Source organism: Anopheles merus, chromosome 3L (genome assembly GCF_017562075.2).
Source record: "Anopheles merus strain MAF chromosome 3L, AmerM5.1, whole genome shotgun sequence".
In the NCBI taxonomy this organism is placed as follows: domain Eukaryota; kingdom Metazoa; phylum Arthropoda; class Insecta; order Diptera; family Culicidae; genus Anopheles; species Anopheles merus.
The window spans coordinates 21,141,805-21,156,776 of record NC_054085.1 but is presented as its reverse complement, the minus strand read 5'-3'; the positions used below and the strand labels follow the sequence as shown (position 1 = coordinate 21,156,776).

Below are 14,972 nucleotides of genomic sequence, written 5' to 3'. Positions count from 1 at the left end.
AAGCATCATTCCGTACGGTGGCGGGGCATCCCGTATTCTGGGCCTGGAATGGAGGCCGGGTGTACTCCATTGAATGTCACCTCCCCGCTTTTTCCCATCATAAATTATGGGTGGCTGTAGAGAGCGGAAAATATTTTGATTACATTACCCAAGCCCGAACGACACCCGCCATCGCTTTTGGGGTTGCCAAAGATGAACGGGATTTCAAGAATACGGTCGCGCGTACATGTGGGCCTCGTAAGATTCGTAGCGAATGGCACGTGGTGCAGCACAGGGTGGAACCGCATGGAAATGAGCGCTAAATTTCGTTACGGCTCCATTGAACCGGAAAAGGCTCGCGAGCGAGCGGCTCCCCAACAGTGAAGGGTACCGACTTCCTGTCGCGTGTGATAATTTGCTGCATTTTGTGGGGAAGGCGGGAGCAAACTTTTTCTGCGGAAATTTTAACGGAAGGAGCACATTACAGTCTTTTCGACCCATTCCTGATGGGAAGGGGAAATGTGATGGTTTATGTTTACGATGAAACATAAGCTTCCGAACGTTGCTCATTAAATTATTAGGACTTTTGAAAAGTATTTTAATGCACAAATGAATGAAAAATTTCATGCTTTTTGAAAATCCCTATAGAATGATACAGACTTCAGATCTTACAAAATAAATATCTAGCTGTATTGCTTTACTTTTGTCACAGTGCGAGATAAGATGTATATTTACTTAAACTTAAATAGATGTGAAATAGTTATAAAGAATTTCCCATCAGAAATATTTTTGGATTAGTTGTATCAAACTCTATAGCCCGAGAAAGCATAAAAGGACATCTGAATTAGGTTTAATTATATACCTCCTCAAAGCTCAAACCAAATCAAACTATACAAGCACAAAATCAAGCAACTGATTGATATTTGATATCCACGAGAATACTCTGATTTGTAGACTTCAATGGAAAAAATATGGAACTCGTATATCCATTCAGAGTTCTTTCCAGAACTCATCTTCTTGATAAAACTCAATTTGGTGTGCTTGTCTCACGGAAAATGTCTGATAAAATGAGTCCAGAATTAAGCAGTAAACATTAATTCTGAATCTTATTTTCGTTAATTCAACCAGTGGCGCCCTTCACGATTCTAGCCAGTTTTTTGTATGGAGTTTGACAGTTGGAGGCTGAAGTCATGTAAACACTCCATACAAAACCACACACGAAACTAGCCTGCAATTTTCAGTCTAGATTATTCTAGCCTCAAAGCTAGAATTACATTCAAGTACCTGCTCGAAAAACTGGCCAAACACGGTGTTGTTTACATTTATCCCAAGGTACATTAAAGAGATCAGGTGATGGAATCTAGAATCAAAGTGTATGTAGTACAGATGGTTTCATAGCATTTTTAAAACCAATTTTGAATATCACTTTTTGCCAGGATGGGTGAAAGCTATTGCTTAAACAAGCTTTCTGAAGGCTTAACGAACACACAAAACACTCTTAAAATCTTCATTCAGAAGCAGAAGCGATAAAAATCAGCCTTCTAAATTCATACACCTTGGGATAAGCCCACCTGTATATAATACCCACTTAGATAGCTGCTCGAAAACTGCTATACAATGCAAACAGCTGACAGGCTGAAATTTCAGGCTACCAACTTAAAACGAAAAGGACCCCAATGTTAGAAATTGGTTCATTAGACTAGCTTCTCATCTGCGATAAATATACAACAAAAGGTTAAATCAAAGCCAAAACCTGGTTCTGTATAATTTCTGCGATATAACTACACACCCACCGCATGCAACCGAAAAAGCTGTCTTGCAATAAACATAGAAAATTCCATTAAAACAATCATCAAGTGCTGCCACTTAATCCATAGTGCGAGAAAAAAACGCAAATCCTGCACAGTGGTGAAAAAATAGCGCAGATCCTCCCGAAAGTTATGCATTCACCAAGATAGTTAAAGCTTCTGGTTTGAGCGTCCAATTTTCGCCTCCGAACTAACCAGTAACTATCGAGCGAAAAGAAGCAAAAAAACGACAACTACCACCTCGTCCCATCTCTCTTCCCATACCATTCAGTCTGGCCCGTGCGCGAGACGGGACCAGCACAGGAAGTTTGCCGTGTAAAAGGACGACTGATGAAAATCATTTAACTTTTTAATGAATAAATTTTACCACCACCTTCCGTGCCTGCGCGCAATGTACGCAAGCAGTGAAAATAGGTAAATAGGTTTTGGTTTTTCTACACAGTTTGTAGGAAAGGCGAGCAAAAAAACTTACACCAAAGCCCCCACGTTTGCATAAGAAAGATGGTGACCAGAGAGAAAGATAAGATGAGCACAGCAAAAAAACAAAAATCCTACAGTCCCACCAAAAACTGGAGCATCCAGAAACATCCTGTGCTCCCCCACCACTCATAGACCAACTTGATAAGGCGCGTGCACAGATTTCCAGAGTTTTGCGCTTTGCCGACTCGAGCGTAAACCCTCGGATCTGCGGTAGGGCACAACACAACTGTGATGGGGTGGTAATGAACGAAGCATTTTTCGAATTAAGACACTTTCCTCGACCGAACCCGAAAGGTTCCGTTAGTGGTTCTGGCTTCTCGTGGCACATTTTCGTATGCTGCTTTAGTTTTTAATTTATTTGTTGAACCTTTTTACTACTCCACATTGGAAAGGCAGTGCAGTTTGAATTGTAAATTAAAGCAAAAGCACGAGAACGTGCACGTTTGGATGGTTGATTTGACGTCTAGATGCATGGCCTGGTTTCATCTATTCATTAGCATCCCACGAAAAAAACACAGAAACACACAAATTTGACACACTATCGCCCCCAAGAAACCCGACGCTTTCTTGGTCGTTTGCTGCCTGTAGCCCCAATTTTTTTGTGAATCAAAATAACTTATTTCGCTTGACAAGAGTACGTTTGCTTGCCACGATGCGCCCAGCGGTTGATTCGATTCAACTGAACGCCTCGGCTGCTGCTGCTTCATCATATTTCAGATCTGATTAGCGAACCAACCAGATGGACGAGTTTCAGTGTCATCCATCTGGAGGTTCGAGCCACACAGTAGCATCAGCGGATCCGCCCATTCTGTGCCTTCATCCTATTAACGCCACACGCTGGGTGCGTTTGAATTATTTATGTTGCACAATCTTCGCGTATTGTCGGGCTGGCCGAGTTCGATGGCGGTGGTGGTGTACACTTTAAGATGGAGAGTTTCATTTCTCTTCTTCGTCTGTGTCATCCGCGTTCGGGCGTGCGTCCTCAGTAATTTGATTGAGCGCTTCCTCTCGCGTACAAGATGGAAATGATAAGGTACGTAGTACATACACAACTGCTTGTTCCTGACTGCGGGCTGGTTAATGTGGAGAATTTAGAGGCGAATAATTTGCAATCCGCCTCATCTGCAGCGAAGCGAAGCGACTTCTGTCTGGCATTATGATGGCATTTTGTTGTCTCCAATGACATCCAATTTTCGCGCGACTCATTCGCTGCTACCGAGGCCTCAGTAAGCAAAGTGCATATGAGCTGACAGCATATTTTTTCCCCAACCAAAACAGCTTCCGGATCAGACACCATTATCCTCACCTCCAAAATGCTGCCATTCAAATTCACCCAATCACACCACACTCGATTGATTGCTGCCGCTAATGCGTCTAATCGTTTAAGGTTTCCCCCGTTTTCCCGGGTGTAAATCTTCTATACGCATCTTTCCACCCCGGCACCAACACCACAAAGTTCCACAAAGCCTGACGAAGCAAAAACAATTCGTCACCGGTACACCATCAGCGAGCGGTGTATTGCAAGAGTTACGGTACATTACACCTGATAAGAAATACGTGGCAGTACCGCTGGCGGTGGAACGAATCAGACGAAACGGGGGTTATGAGGAACGCTGTGTACGTCTAAGATGTGCGTTTCACGTGACTAATGCCACCAATAGCAGCACACCACGGCCGGCTCCCGCACAGGGCGCAGAAGCTTTCGCAGCGAGAACTGTGATTACATCAGCAACATTTACTCTTCACCGTCCTTCAGCAGTAGTATCAGCAGCATCATCAGCATCATCATTATCATCAGCTGTGTCATCACATAGCCTGAAAGTTTTCCATTTCCTTAGGTACAGGTGATTATATCCCAGCTGCTTTGTTTATTCTACTTAATTGGAATACGCCAGGGAGATGCTGTGATCGTTGGCTGCGTGGAATTAACTAAACCGAAAACACTGAAGAGCATTGCTTCTCCAATTCAATGTGAACGCAACGCATCCGCCAGAACTTGAAGGTTTGGTGTAATGTTACGAGAATGGCTATCTGTTGAAGAATTGAAAAATTGAGAATAGCAACTATTGCAACATTCTGATTGTGAAGTTCAAGAATTGTGAAAATACCTCAAAAGTTCAATCATGATTGGTTCTATTCTGGTTCTCGTTTCTGAGGTACGAACCCTGAATAGCACTAGAATCTTAAAGTAAAAGCTTTATAGGGAACATCAAATGCTTATTATTGAATATTCTAATTATAGATAGATAATTCTAGTCCTTTTAGTTAGTTTAATTTCCCCAAAGAGCTCTAGACGTCATGATAGCCACATTTGTTTTGAAAGCAATTGAAATGATAAGAGATATACTGCTTCATTCTTTTTCAAAGTCTCGATTGTTTCGTGTAACTGTAAAGGTCTGATTCATGCCTACCTAGTAGATCAATCAACTGAAAAGAATAAGCTATGAATCATATCCACAGCGTAATGTTCTACAATTCCTCTGAAGATGCACAAACTTCAAGACTACGCTCGTAATGCTGGATGTAATTTCTTGTTCTTGTTGGCTCGATTTTGTTCCAGAGTATTTTGTTCCATTTCTGGTTCATTCTAGATCTTTTGATCAATTGAAATATCTTCACACTAAGAAGTTCTTGATTTGTTTTAAACAACAACCAAGCGACGCAACTTATCTTACCTTATAAATTCAAACCAAGTGCTCGATCTTCGCCCGGCACTGACATCATTGCTAAAAATACCGATTTTTCCCATGTGCGAACACTTAAAACAAACACCCATGTGTGATCATGTGTCATATGACCTTCTTTTCAAACACACGTCTCAGCGTGTACACCGCAACCCACCGCTTCAGCCAGCCCCTGACGTGCCGAGACGGTGAGCTGAGGCCCCGAGCAACGCCGACACATTACAAACAATTTGCATAGCCTCTTCGCGCGATAAGCATTTCGCATTCCTTCTGCGCGCACTCAACCATAAGATCAATAGTGCATCGGAGACTGGACCACCACCGGTCCGGGAATGATTAATCTGTTTGTGCTAGCTTTGTGCAACAGCTACGCGTCACTGCCCATCCCCCTCCCATAGTGGCGGTCGTGTCAACGCAATCAAAGCTTCAGCCCGCGCTTCAGCATTGCCAATGTCGCGAAATGCCACACTGCGTGCCCGTTCAGGGATGGTAATAAGCAACGGCGGAAGAGTGGTGAACACGTTGAACACGCACCACGGGACCCGTCGCCGTGGCGCATGCCTGCATTGAAGCAAATTCTTTCGCCCGGTCACGACGTTCTTACACTTTACACGATCCTGGTGCGATGATGAAGGGATTTTCGGGAAAGGCACAAACTCCCAAGCGGTTAGCCAACTACTGACAATGCTGGAGCAGTGGTGGTGCGCGAGTAGTTTCGTTTCGCGAAGAAAGTCGTGCCCGCGTCTTTATATGGACGCACTGGTGCAGTCATCTCTTGGGTGCATGGCTTAGGTGGCGCACCGCAGGCAACGGCGCAGCAAGTGCATCCAATTGGCACAAACAAGTGCGAGCGAGCGAGCGGGCGCGCGCGCGCATGGCACTTGGAGTTAATTGTCAATTAGCGATAATACGTCGTAGCGATGCATGCGCAGCATTACCGGAATAGGAAATGATTGATAGTGAGAACCTTCCGGGCAATGATTAGCTACAGTCATTAGCGACAGGGTCTTTGGAGTTTGGAGTGAAGGTACTCCTAATTTGTCCGGGTGTGGTGTGTTTCGTTTCTCGTTGTCAGATTTATTTGCATCGGACTGTAATACTTTGTATCAAGAAAGTGAACGATTATTGTAGTTACAGTTGTAACTAATATTTTGTAAGGATTTCAAGAGCTACAGCTGAGCTGAAATGTGTATTCATAGCCAAAAAAACGACATATTTGAGTCTTTTTCTCAATTCAATTCTCCAACAGGAGCAAATGAAGATGCAACGCATCGATTGCTGCTGTCTTGTACATTCGAAGAAATGTACACTTCCCTGAAACTGATATCACCATTCGATAGCTTTTATGTACCCTAAAGCGCCTGTAAAAAGCCAAAGAAACATTTAATTCAATCAACCGCATCTGAGGCTTTATGTTTTTACCGTCCCGAAACGGAATATCGGTTAATTAAAATGCTGTAAGCTCTCACAGGGTTCGTTCGCTCGTTTACCAGGGAGGTTGTAAACACCGCAACACCGCATTTACAGCACAACGCTCCATTGCCGCTTTCCATTTTACTGCAGCCCGGGGTATCAGATGCAAGCTTGCCGAAATGATAAGATTTACTGCACTTTTGCATACTCATCACAGCCGTGTATCACAGTGCACAGCGCCATTGCAAATCCGTTGCCGATCGATGGATGCAAGGAGCGGCAGCATCGTGCAGCGGGAGCAGAAAACTATCATTCCCCATAAATCCGTCCTGACGGGTTGATGAAATTTATGACAGTGTGTGATGGTAGAATTTATCACCTTCACCACGTTACAGTTACGCTTCGATAATCTCGCATAATGCCCGAAGAAGACACAGTGCACAAACACAGCAGGCAGGCAAACTCTGTTGTGTGGAAATGTCTGTTCCATACCCCGGGCGGCACCGAAAGTGGCACTGAACAAACAGGATCAATAATTTTAATAAACAAACGATGGAAAATCTGTTCGACAAATATTAGTCTCCCTTTCGCTGGCGCACACCGCGCCATCGCACCAAGTGCGCATCCGGGATGGAAGTTCTTGCCGAAGCAGAAAGAGCTGAAATGTAAAGAGACTCGGCACTTTAGAACGTACGTCGATACGTACCGCGTCTTCCGAGTGCTGACTTTACACACATTAATATGTTTATTTTAAGCGGAGCTGAAGAGCCCAAACAATCCTACGACCATCTCCGCACCCCAACTTTCCAAACACTTGGCTTTAAAGAAATCATCATTAAATGATGTGTCACCACCCTGCCCGTTCGTTTGGTTCGTTTTCGGCGCAAAAGGTATCGCTTACCGATGTGACTCTCCCGCACCGGTGTGGAATGTCCGCGGGTCTTTGGTTTTTAATGCTGTGAATCATGGCGCAGCCGCTAGCACAAGAACACAGTCTTTAAAACAACACAAAACCACAAAAGCTGCTGTAAAACGGCTTGCAGAGCTTGAGCGGTTTTGGGTTTTACGACCATCTTCTTGGCGGTCGGTTTTGCCGGCCAAAACGGGGAGAAATTCGTCATACAAAGTGTGTGTGCGTGTGTCTCTCTGGGATGGTTTGCGCAAAACCAAATGCCCAAATGCTCCTTCCCTCTGCCACCAAAACAGGTTTACGACGATGGTGATTGCCCTCCGGTGTGTGGTAGTTGATGAGATGATGAAAATTAAACTCGAGCGGCACACAAAATAAAACCATCCCTGACAAAAGCAAAAGAGAAGGGACAAAAGGGAGGTGTTGTTGTTGCATTCCGGACTATTTCATTTGATGGCGCGCACATACCACCGGCGACCAGCCAAGATCTCGTGTCACATGATGATAATGATAAACGAAACCCGCGTCGGGCTTTATGAGTTACTGTTTGGGGGTTTTTTAAACGTCGGATCATTTCATTGCACAAATGGGGGTCGTGTCGGACTACATTATGCGACACCAATACTTTCCAATCCGCGCGATGACAACGTTTACACATTCATTTAACTTTACCAAGCAACATGTATTCGGTTCCTCCGTGTGCGCCGGTGCGCGAGCGAGTTTTAGTGGTTTCGTACCTTATCTGAAACGAGACAGAAATGTAAAGCAAACATTAGTCAATAGTGTCGAATTTCGGGACTCGGGGATGAAGTGGATGGTAGTTTGTGTGTTTTTTCTTTTAAACTCGCTAAGCACATCTAATTACATCTTCAAACAGTTCTGTCAGTTTGTAACCGCAGTCGGTCGCACAGCAAACGGTCAGGCAAAGGGTTGCCTAAGCTAGCACGCGAGTGATAATCATCCGTGACCTCCATTAGGGTCGGTGTTTTGCTGTCGTACTGCTTTTGGCCGAGACATATTGATAGTAAACACACACCCGAGGGATATGTGCCCGAGTTCATTCAACCGTTTTTGGTGCTCTAGTTTAGCTGATCTTTTTCAATTAACATATCACATAGTTTTTTGGTTCTGCTTGCAACGACTTGAACATCAACAAATTTTTGGGTTATTCCTAGATAGATTGGAGATCATTTTTTTAAGATTGAATTTTACTATGCAGCGTTGCTGAAACAGAGTGGTTAACAAATCGTGAATCTTTTGAATTAAAGTTAAATAAAACTCTTATGCCAATCAAGAAGTAAGGAAAGGTTGTATATGATACATTTTGAACAGTTTTAAAGATCATTTGAAAGGGTTTGCTTGATAGAGTTGTCAATGATGCTTGGCTTTAAGCAGCTTAAGACGTGAACTACAGTTTCAATTTGAACGAGATAAATGAGTTATTCTGGAGTTCTTTTCACTGATCCTAATTTTGATATATTACTTTTCTCAAGGTAGGATCTATTCAAATAAAGGTTGAAGTAGATGTTTTTTGAGAGATGATGAATTTGTCTACATAATCCTATTAGGGATAGAATCTAATAAGAGATGAAGACATATGTTGTATCTCCATATATGGAACTTGATCATCTATTCAGTTAAAACATTCAATTAGGCTTTGTATGGACTTTGTTGATGAAAAACACATACACAAAAGTAGTGGAATTTAGTCCTGAAAATGTAGTTTAAACAATACAATAAAAAAACTGATTATTCACATCATTAAATCAACCATTCATACAATTTGAAAGATTTTTTGTAGCTTATGATATAAAAAAGCATCAATAATGAAGCTCGCTTGATTAAGGCACCTTTTGAATAAAACATTTGGTAAGGGCTCAAACTCTTTCTTGTGTGCGTGTGCTTGTTTTTTTGTTCGATAATCATTTCTTATGCGTTGGTAACTAAAACAGAAAATTAGACCATACCAATGTACATGGCAAATGCTTCTCAAACTCACAAAAAAGCAATCCCAAACAAAACAAAAAAATCAGCACAACCCTCCCCCTTTGCTTCCCTTCGTAATCATGTCCAATTCGCAGAAGGCACCACATAAATGGACAGGTCCCGAAAAACAACAACCGAAACGCACGCCATCTGAGCCTCGCTCGCTGCTCCTCGGGAACTGGTCCTCCCTCCACCCCGTATTGGTGTGACGGCGGCGAATGGGTTTGCATGACGGGTAAATTTGATTAAGTTCCGTTTTATCGTCGATAGATTAGGATCGTAAAGAAGTATCCCCGGGCCCGTCCGGCCCGTCGGGTTTGATGGGCCACGCGTGCTCTATCGTGCAGTGCCGCACACGGTGCTTCGGACAGGTCGACTTCCATGTCTCCGATGTCAAACCTCCTCTCCCTCCCCGAAACCCGTACGAAACGTAGAATGATGAGTAAATGGATGCTAAAGCGCAAAACCGGGCAGACGAGTGCTTCCCCTCCCGCATCGATGGCGTGACTAGCCGTGATTATCGAGCAGCATACTTAACGGCACGAAATTCTTGTTTCTAGTCTATTTTTTAAGGTCAATCTAGGGTGCTCCACTGGGAGCTGTAGGTTAAAGTGGTAAAGTTTATTCGGAGGGCTTTGGCCGCATGTGTGACTGTCTATGTTTGTGAATAGATATAGCATGCAGTTCGGATTTAAATGGATAAATGTTTAAACAAACTTGGTGAGCATATGCTACTTCGAGCAAGTAATCATTTCGGCTGAATTATGAGTTAATGACACTCGAAAAAGCAGCCTCTCATCAATCTTAACATGAGCATGCTTATCATGCTCCAATTTTTTGTTTGTCCCTTTTCGTAGGTCTTCTCCGTCTCCAATTCTGAAGCGGAAATAACTCGCTAACTTGGTGACTGGTTGAGTCCTGAATTTTCGAACAAAAATATAAGCACCCTAACTCTAGCTCCAACTTCGTCGGGTTCGATTGGGTACGTTAATTCAACATAAGCATTGACCACACAAAACGCTACCAGCAAAAGGGTAAGTAAACTAACCACGACAACGCACATCGCTTGTCTGTGCTCGATCAATTATGCACGATGTGTACTACACCATGCGATCGACCAGGCACGCACGCCGGACATGTAACCTTTCATCATTTATTCGACATACACGCGCTCCGCTGGGTAGAGGAGCTTTTGTCAATGTTGTTTTTTTTTTCTCTGGACAAACTAGAAACGCCTAAAGGAAAGTCTGAAATTGACAACGAAACCTACAAAAAAAACAAGGTCCTATGACGTCCGAAGGACCACCGCCCTTCGAACAATACGAGAAGTCCCAAACGCACTAGACCTGGCACAGCAGCAAGACTTTAATCCATCCTCATTATTTATTAAGCACGCTTTTTTTTTTCTCCGAGCACCACTGTTCCACAATGCTGGGGAAAAAGCTGATTAATTTATGTATTTCCACACGCGTGTCTGTTACACGCTTAAGCGAGACAAGCAGTTCGATGTCACGGTCGCATAACTTCCCCTGGCTGCCCGAAAATGATCGATCGTTATAACTTCCTTTGTGCCTGTGCTTGTTTGTTGGTAATTTCATTCGTTCTCTTCTGGACACAAACCACCGCGGACAACCGTTTAGTACCAGGTTAACATGTGTTTCAGGTTATTTTTTCGGTCAGTGAGCATGACACGGTTCCCTTTTTACCGCGCGAGAAGAGAGGCATGGATTTGTTCTCACAATCGAAATGTTTTTTTTCTCTTTCTAAAGAAAGAAGATGATGGAATTAAGCAATCAAGGTTTCACCTTTCATCCAGCCTTCATCTCGATTCGACCACGGTGACACTTGAGATCAATGTTTTCTTTGCACTTCATCGAACGGTTCGATCGATTTCCCATTCCCCGCCTGATCGCAACACGAACGCACTCTCGAGAATTAATCCCAGAATCGGGAAGATCTCATGCTTTTTTGCTGACGCATCCAAGAGTTTCGAGTGGCGTAGCGGTAAAGCGAAACGAAGCAAAAACGACGGTTTATTCAAAACGTTTCCAGAAATCGGCCCTAACCCACATCCCTCCAATGGGTGCGGTGTAAAGGCTGTGCCTTTCTTCAGTGATTCCACAATCCAATTGTAGAAAGCGCACTTGCACACCTTCCTCTCGATTTGCCTTTCGCTTTGGTGTAGGCGCGATTTGAACTTTCGTCCCCTGGTCGAACTCCCCACGTCGCAGTCAGCGGAACGTTTGGTGAAGATAAGGGACAAAAGCAAACCCCTCTTAAAGGCTCAGCTTCGATTGGCACAATGTGCAACGTCGAAAGCTAGTGTCGAGATGCTGATGGTGATCGAATTGCTCGATTGCTCCCTTTTCGGACTGGCTTTGTTGGGCGGATCTGGACGAAAGAGTCCACTGGATGGAGAAGATGGACGAAAGAATCCAGCCGTACGTCGACAGCGCTTTCGGACAGTGCAAAGCGGATCATGTGGCGAATGACAAGCGAAAATTTCCACCAGCACCAGCTTTTGATTGGGTCCGGTGTAAAATACCGTAAAGGCGACTAAAGGGCGAATTGAAGCAATGACGCCTATATTCGAGCGGAGTTTGACACCGTGAGAAGATATTTTGAGATGAGCGTCACGAGCATTTTGAGTCGCAAAATGGAAGATGTCTCTAACTGCCAGCGATAGGAATTATCAAAATCATGTCATTTGGCGATTTTCACGATTTTTCATCATCATCAACGCTATGTTTGAAAGATAAGTTTATCAACAAAGTTTGATTAGATTTCAATGCTCTTCATAACAAACTCGCAGACATTTCTCAGAACAAAAGCAGGAACTAACATGGGACAATTCATAACCAGAAGAGATATATCCCTGTGATTTATAATGTTTGTACATTATGCATCCTCTACGAAGACTTCCAATTCCTGCAGAAAATTGCAAGTGTCATCATTAATTCTACCAACATTCTCATTAATCTAACTGACATTGATCCTACAGCAGTAGCAATCAACAAAAAGTGGTCAATATACAAAGTTCCGGCAAATTTTTAATAGCTTCCGAATGCAATTCCATCCTATTTAAAATACTGGAAACTCTCAAAACCTTATCAAACTACAACACATAGCTACAAATGTGTCTTCTGGAGCAAGACACGATTCAACGCGAGCAACAAAGAGCACAGCAATAAAGGCAAAAACTATCACACCGGATGGCAGTGTCTTCCCTCAACAATCCCTTGGTTAAGGATGGCATCGGGATAAAAGATTTGCGCACAGGCAGGAAGCCAAACAAAAGCGAAGAGACCGAGCGCACTTCGCGTGCCTCTATCAAGATCCAGACGTGACTTGTTAGTCGTTATCTGCACAGAATTCCACTGCCCCCCCAGCGCGGTTTGAGTGATTATTGATACCGCTTGCTATGGCATGGAGGATACAAAAAAGAACCTCAAAAAAGCGCACTGCTGAACTTGAAATGATACTGCGTGTAGAGGGGGGGGGGACAAAGCGAGAGAAGAGGCGACGAGGATTCGGGTCCAATCACAGAGATCCTGTGAGAGAGAGATGCCTCACCGGTAGGCAGGCACGGAAGCATGGAAGGTTCCGCGGCATCGCAACAAGATGATAATCACCGGTGCGCCGTGCAGCAACGCAACACGCTCGCTAGGTAGCAGGCAACCCTAATGAACGGTTGAATCGAGATTCCGTTTTTTTCATCGCACCATTCCATTCGCCGGGTGAACCTGTCCCGTCCTGAGCAGGGCGAGCGAGCACGACGAAATTCTGCAGTCATTTTGTGGTTCAGATTTTAGCGCGAGCATTAGATCTGAGGCCTGTGGCAGTTGCGAACCGAACAAGCTCCAATGTTTTTTGGGGCTGGGTTGGAATGTTTGTTTCGTGAATATCTTCAAAGAGACACAACTGGCTAATAGTTTAGGCGAAGACTAAAAAAAAAGGACAGCCACGCCTCAAAGCATCTCCACACGACTGCAATGTATATAGCTTGCACGGAGCACAAACATTTTTCCCTCTGAACGGTAGAAACGTGCCCGTGTCACGACTTTCCGAACCCTAAAAGTTGCATCTCGCTGCAGACCACTTCACCGAGATGCACCTTACCGGCTCTGCCGCGTGGCCACGGTGCGCATGGTCGTGTTTTAAACACGGCACCGGAACAGCAGAACACACAAACGACTAAAGAAAATAAGAATTAATTAACATATTAGCAGCAAAAACACCACCCATACGCAAACGGGCGTGCGCTCACATATAATCTTCAGCCGGCGCTGGCTCCACTATGAGTCAAAACCACTGACTCGTCGGCCGTATCGGACGCAGGGTATAATTTTTGCCCGCTCCTGCCCCAGCAAGCAAGCCAAGCAGCAAGATGCTATGTGTGGCAAAAACGGGGAGAGGGTAGTTGGGACATATATCGCCTCCGGACTACTTTCCGCTACAGCTCCGATGCACGATGGGCGGAGAGCAGAGGGGGAGGATGACTTTAGATCGCACACATCAGGCCAGATTCCATTCCAGCGACCTCACAGGCAGCCCCCACGAGCACGAAACAAGTGGTTCAACTGTGCGCTTCTGCCTAAGAGTTGGCTTCTTGCTGCCCCGGGCATTACACGTATGCTCTACACCAGATCCACCGCAATCCACGGCGGCTCGATTGCAAAACGGCCCAGCAACGATGTCGACGCCCAAAGCGCGCGCGCCTCAGCAGTGTGTGTGTGTGGGTCTGTGGACGCCGGAGTGTAAAATTTATGCCTTGCTTTATGGAGTTGTTTGTCAAAAGCGGGCCACATTCGTCATGAAGGGAGATCTCCCCCCGCTCGCATGAGAGCCACCAGACGCACCAGAGGGCCGGATAAGGAAAAAAGAACGCAAATAACCGAATATAATAAATTAACGTTCACACGGCACAAAACCGGCCAAAAGGGGGGAATAGAACGGAGTTTGGGATGCTTTCGTGTTTTTACACTGAGCCGTGTTTTTGCACGGAATGTCCAAGCCAGGCCCCACAAAGGTAATAAATTTAAATTATCGTGTAAAGGCTCTAAAACATTTTTTTCTTTGTAGCTGTTGTTGTGAACCACATAACCGATAAATTTGAAGCCCCAGAAGCGAACGAAAGTGAGAAGGATTAAATAACAGCACTTAAGAATCGGGCTAACGTTCTACTCGCAGTAATTCTATTCTCCAACACAGGACGACTGCTCTTGTAGCTAAAAGTGATGTAGTTCAGTAAAGTAATACAAGCCAAAAATCAACAACTACTGCCAGAAAGTGCAACAACGATAAAAAACACGAAACAGCAGCACAAAGATATCGAAGAGATCTCCAAAGAGAAGAAAAACATACAACTGGGAGGGATAAAACGATACTGCATAGGGCTGGAGAGAAAGAGCAAACCCAGCACTACAGACACGATAAAGCGCGATAAAGGAAGAGATGAGAACGGATCGAACACAAACCACGTGAAATGGATAGGGTCGGACGGTTTCGCTTCGTGGCGGAATTAAAAAAAAAATTGAACCTCAACACTGCGGTTAGGCCGGCACCACCAGCAGCAGCAACGAAGCAGAGTCGTACGAAAGCTACTACCTAGAAGCCTCCCAGCGCAAGTTGGCATGTGCAAAGCATTGCACTGCAATCTGTTCAACAGCAGAGAACCGAGAAGAGGGATGTGCACAGTGCACACTAAGAAGC

The 14,972-nt window shown here is 44.4% G+C and overlaps 1 protein-coding gene across 6 annotated transcripts in view; it reads right to left on the bottom strand.

Moving 5' to 3' along the window:
- LOC121600455 (insulin-like growth factor-binding protein complex acid labile subunit) overlaps nt 1-14,972 on the bottom strand; it is a 202,954-nt gene that overhangs the window by 167,295 nt on the left and 20,687 nt on the right. For all 6 annotated transcript variants that reach the window (XR_006005828.1, XM_041929061.1, XM_041929059.1 and 3 more), the window contains one exon: nt 8,012-8,016. The gene's annotated coding sequence lies outside the window, so the exon portion shown is untranslated. The remainder of the gene's footprint in view (nt 1-8,011; nt 8,017-14,972) is intronic.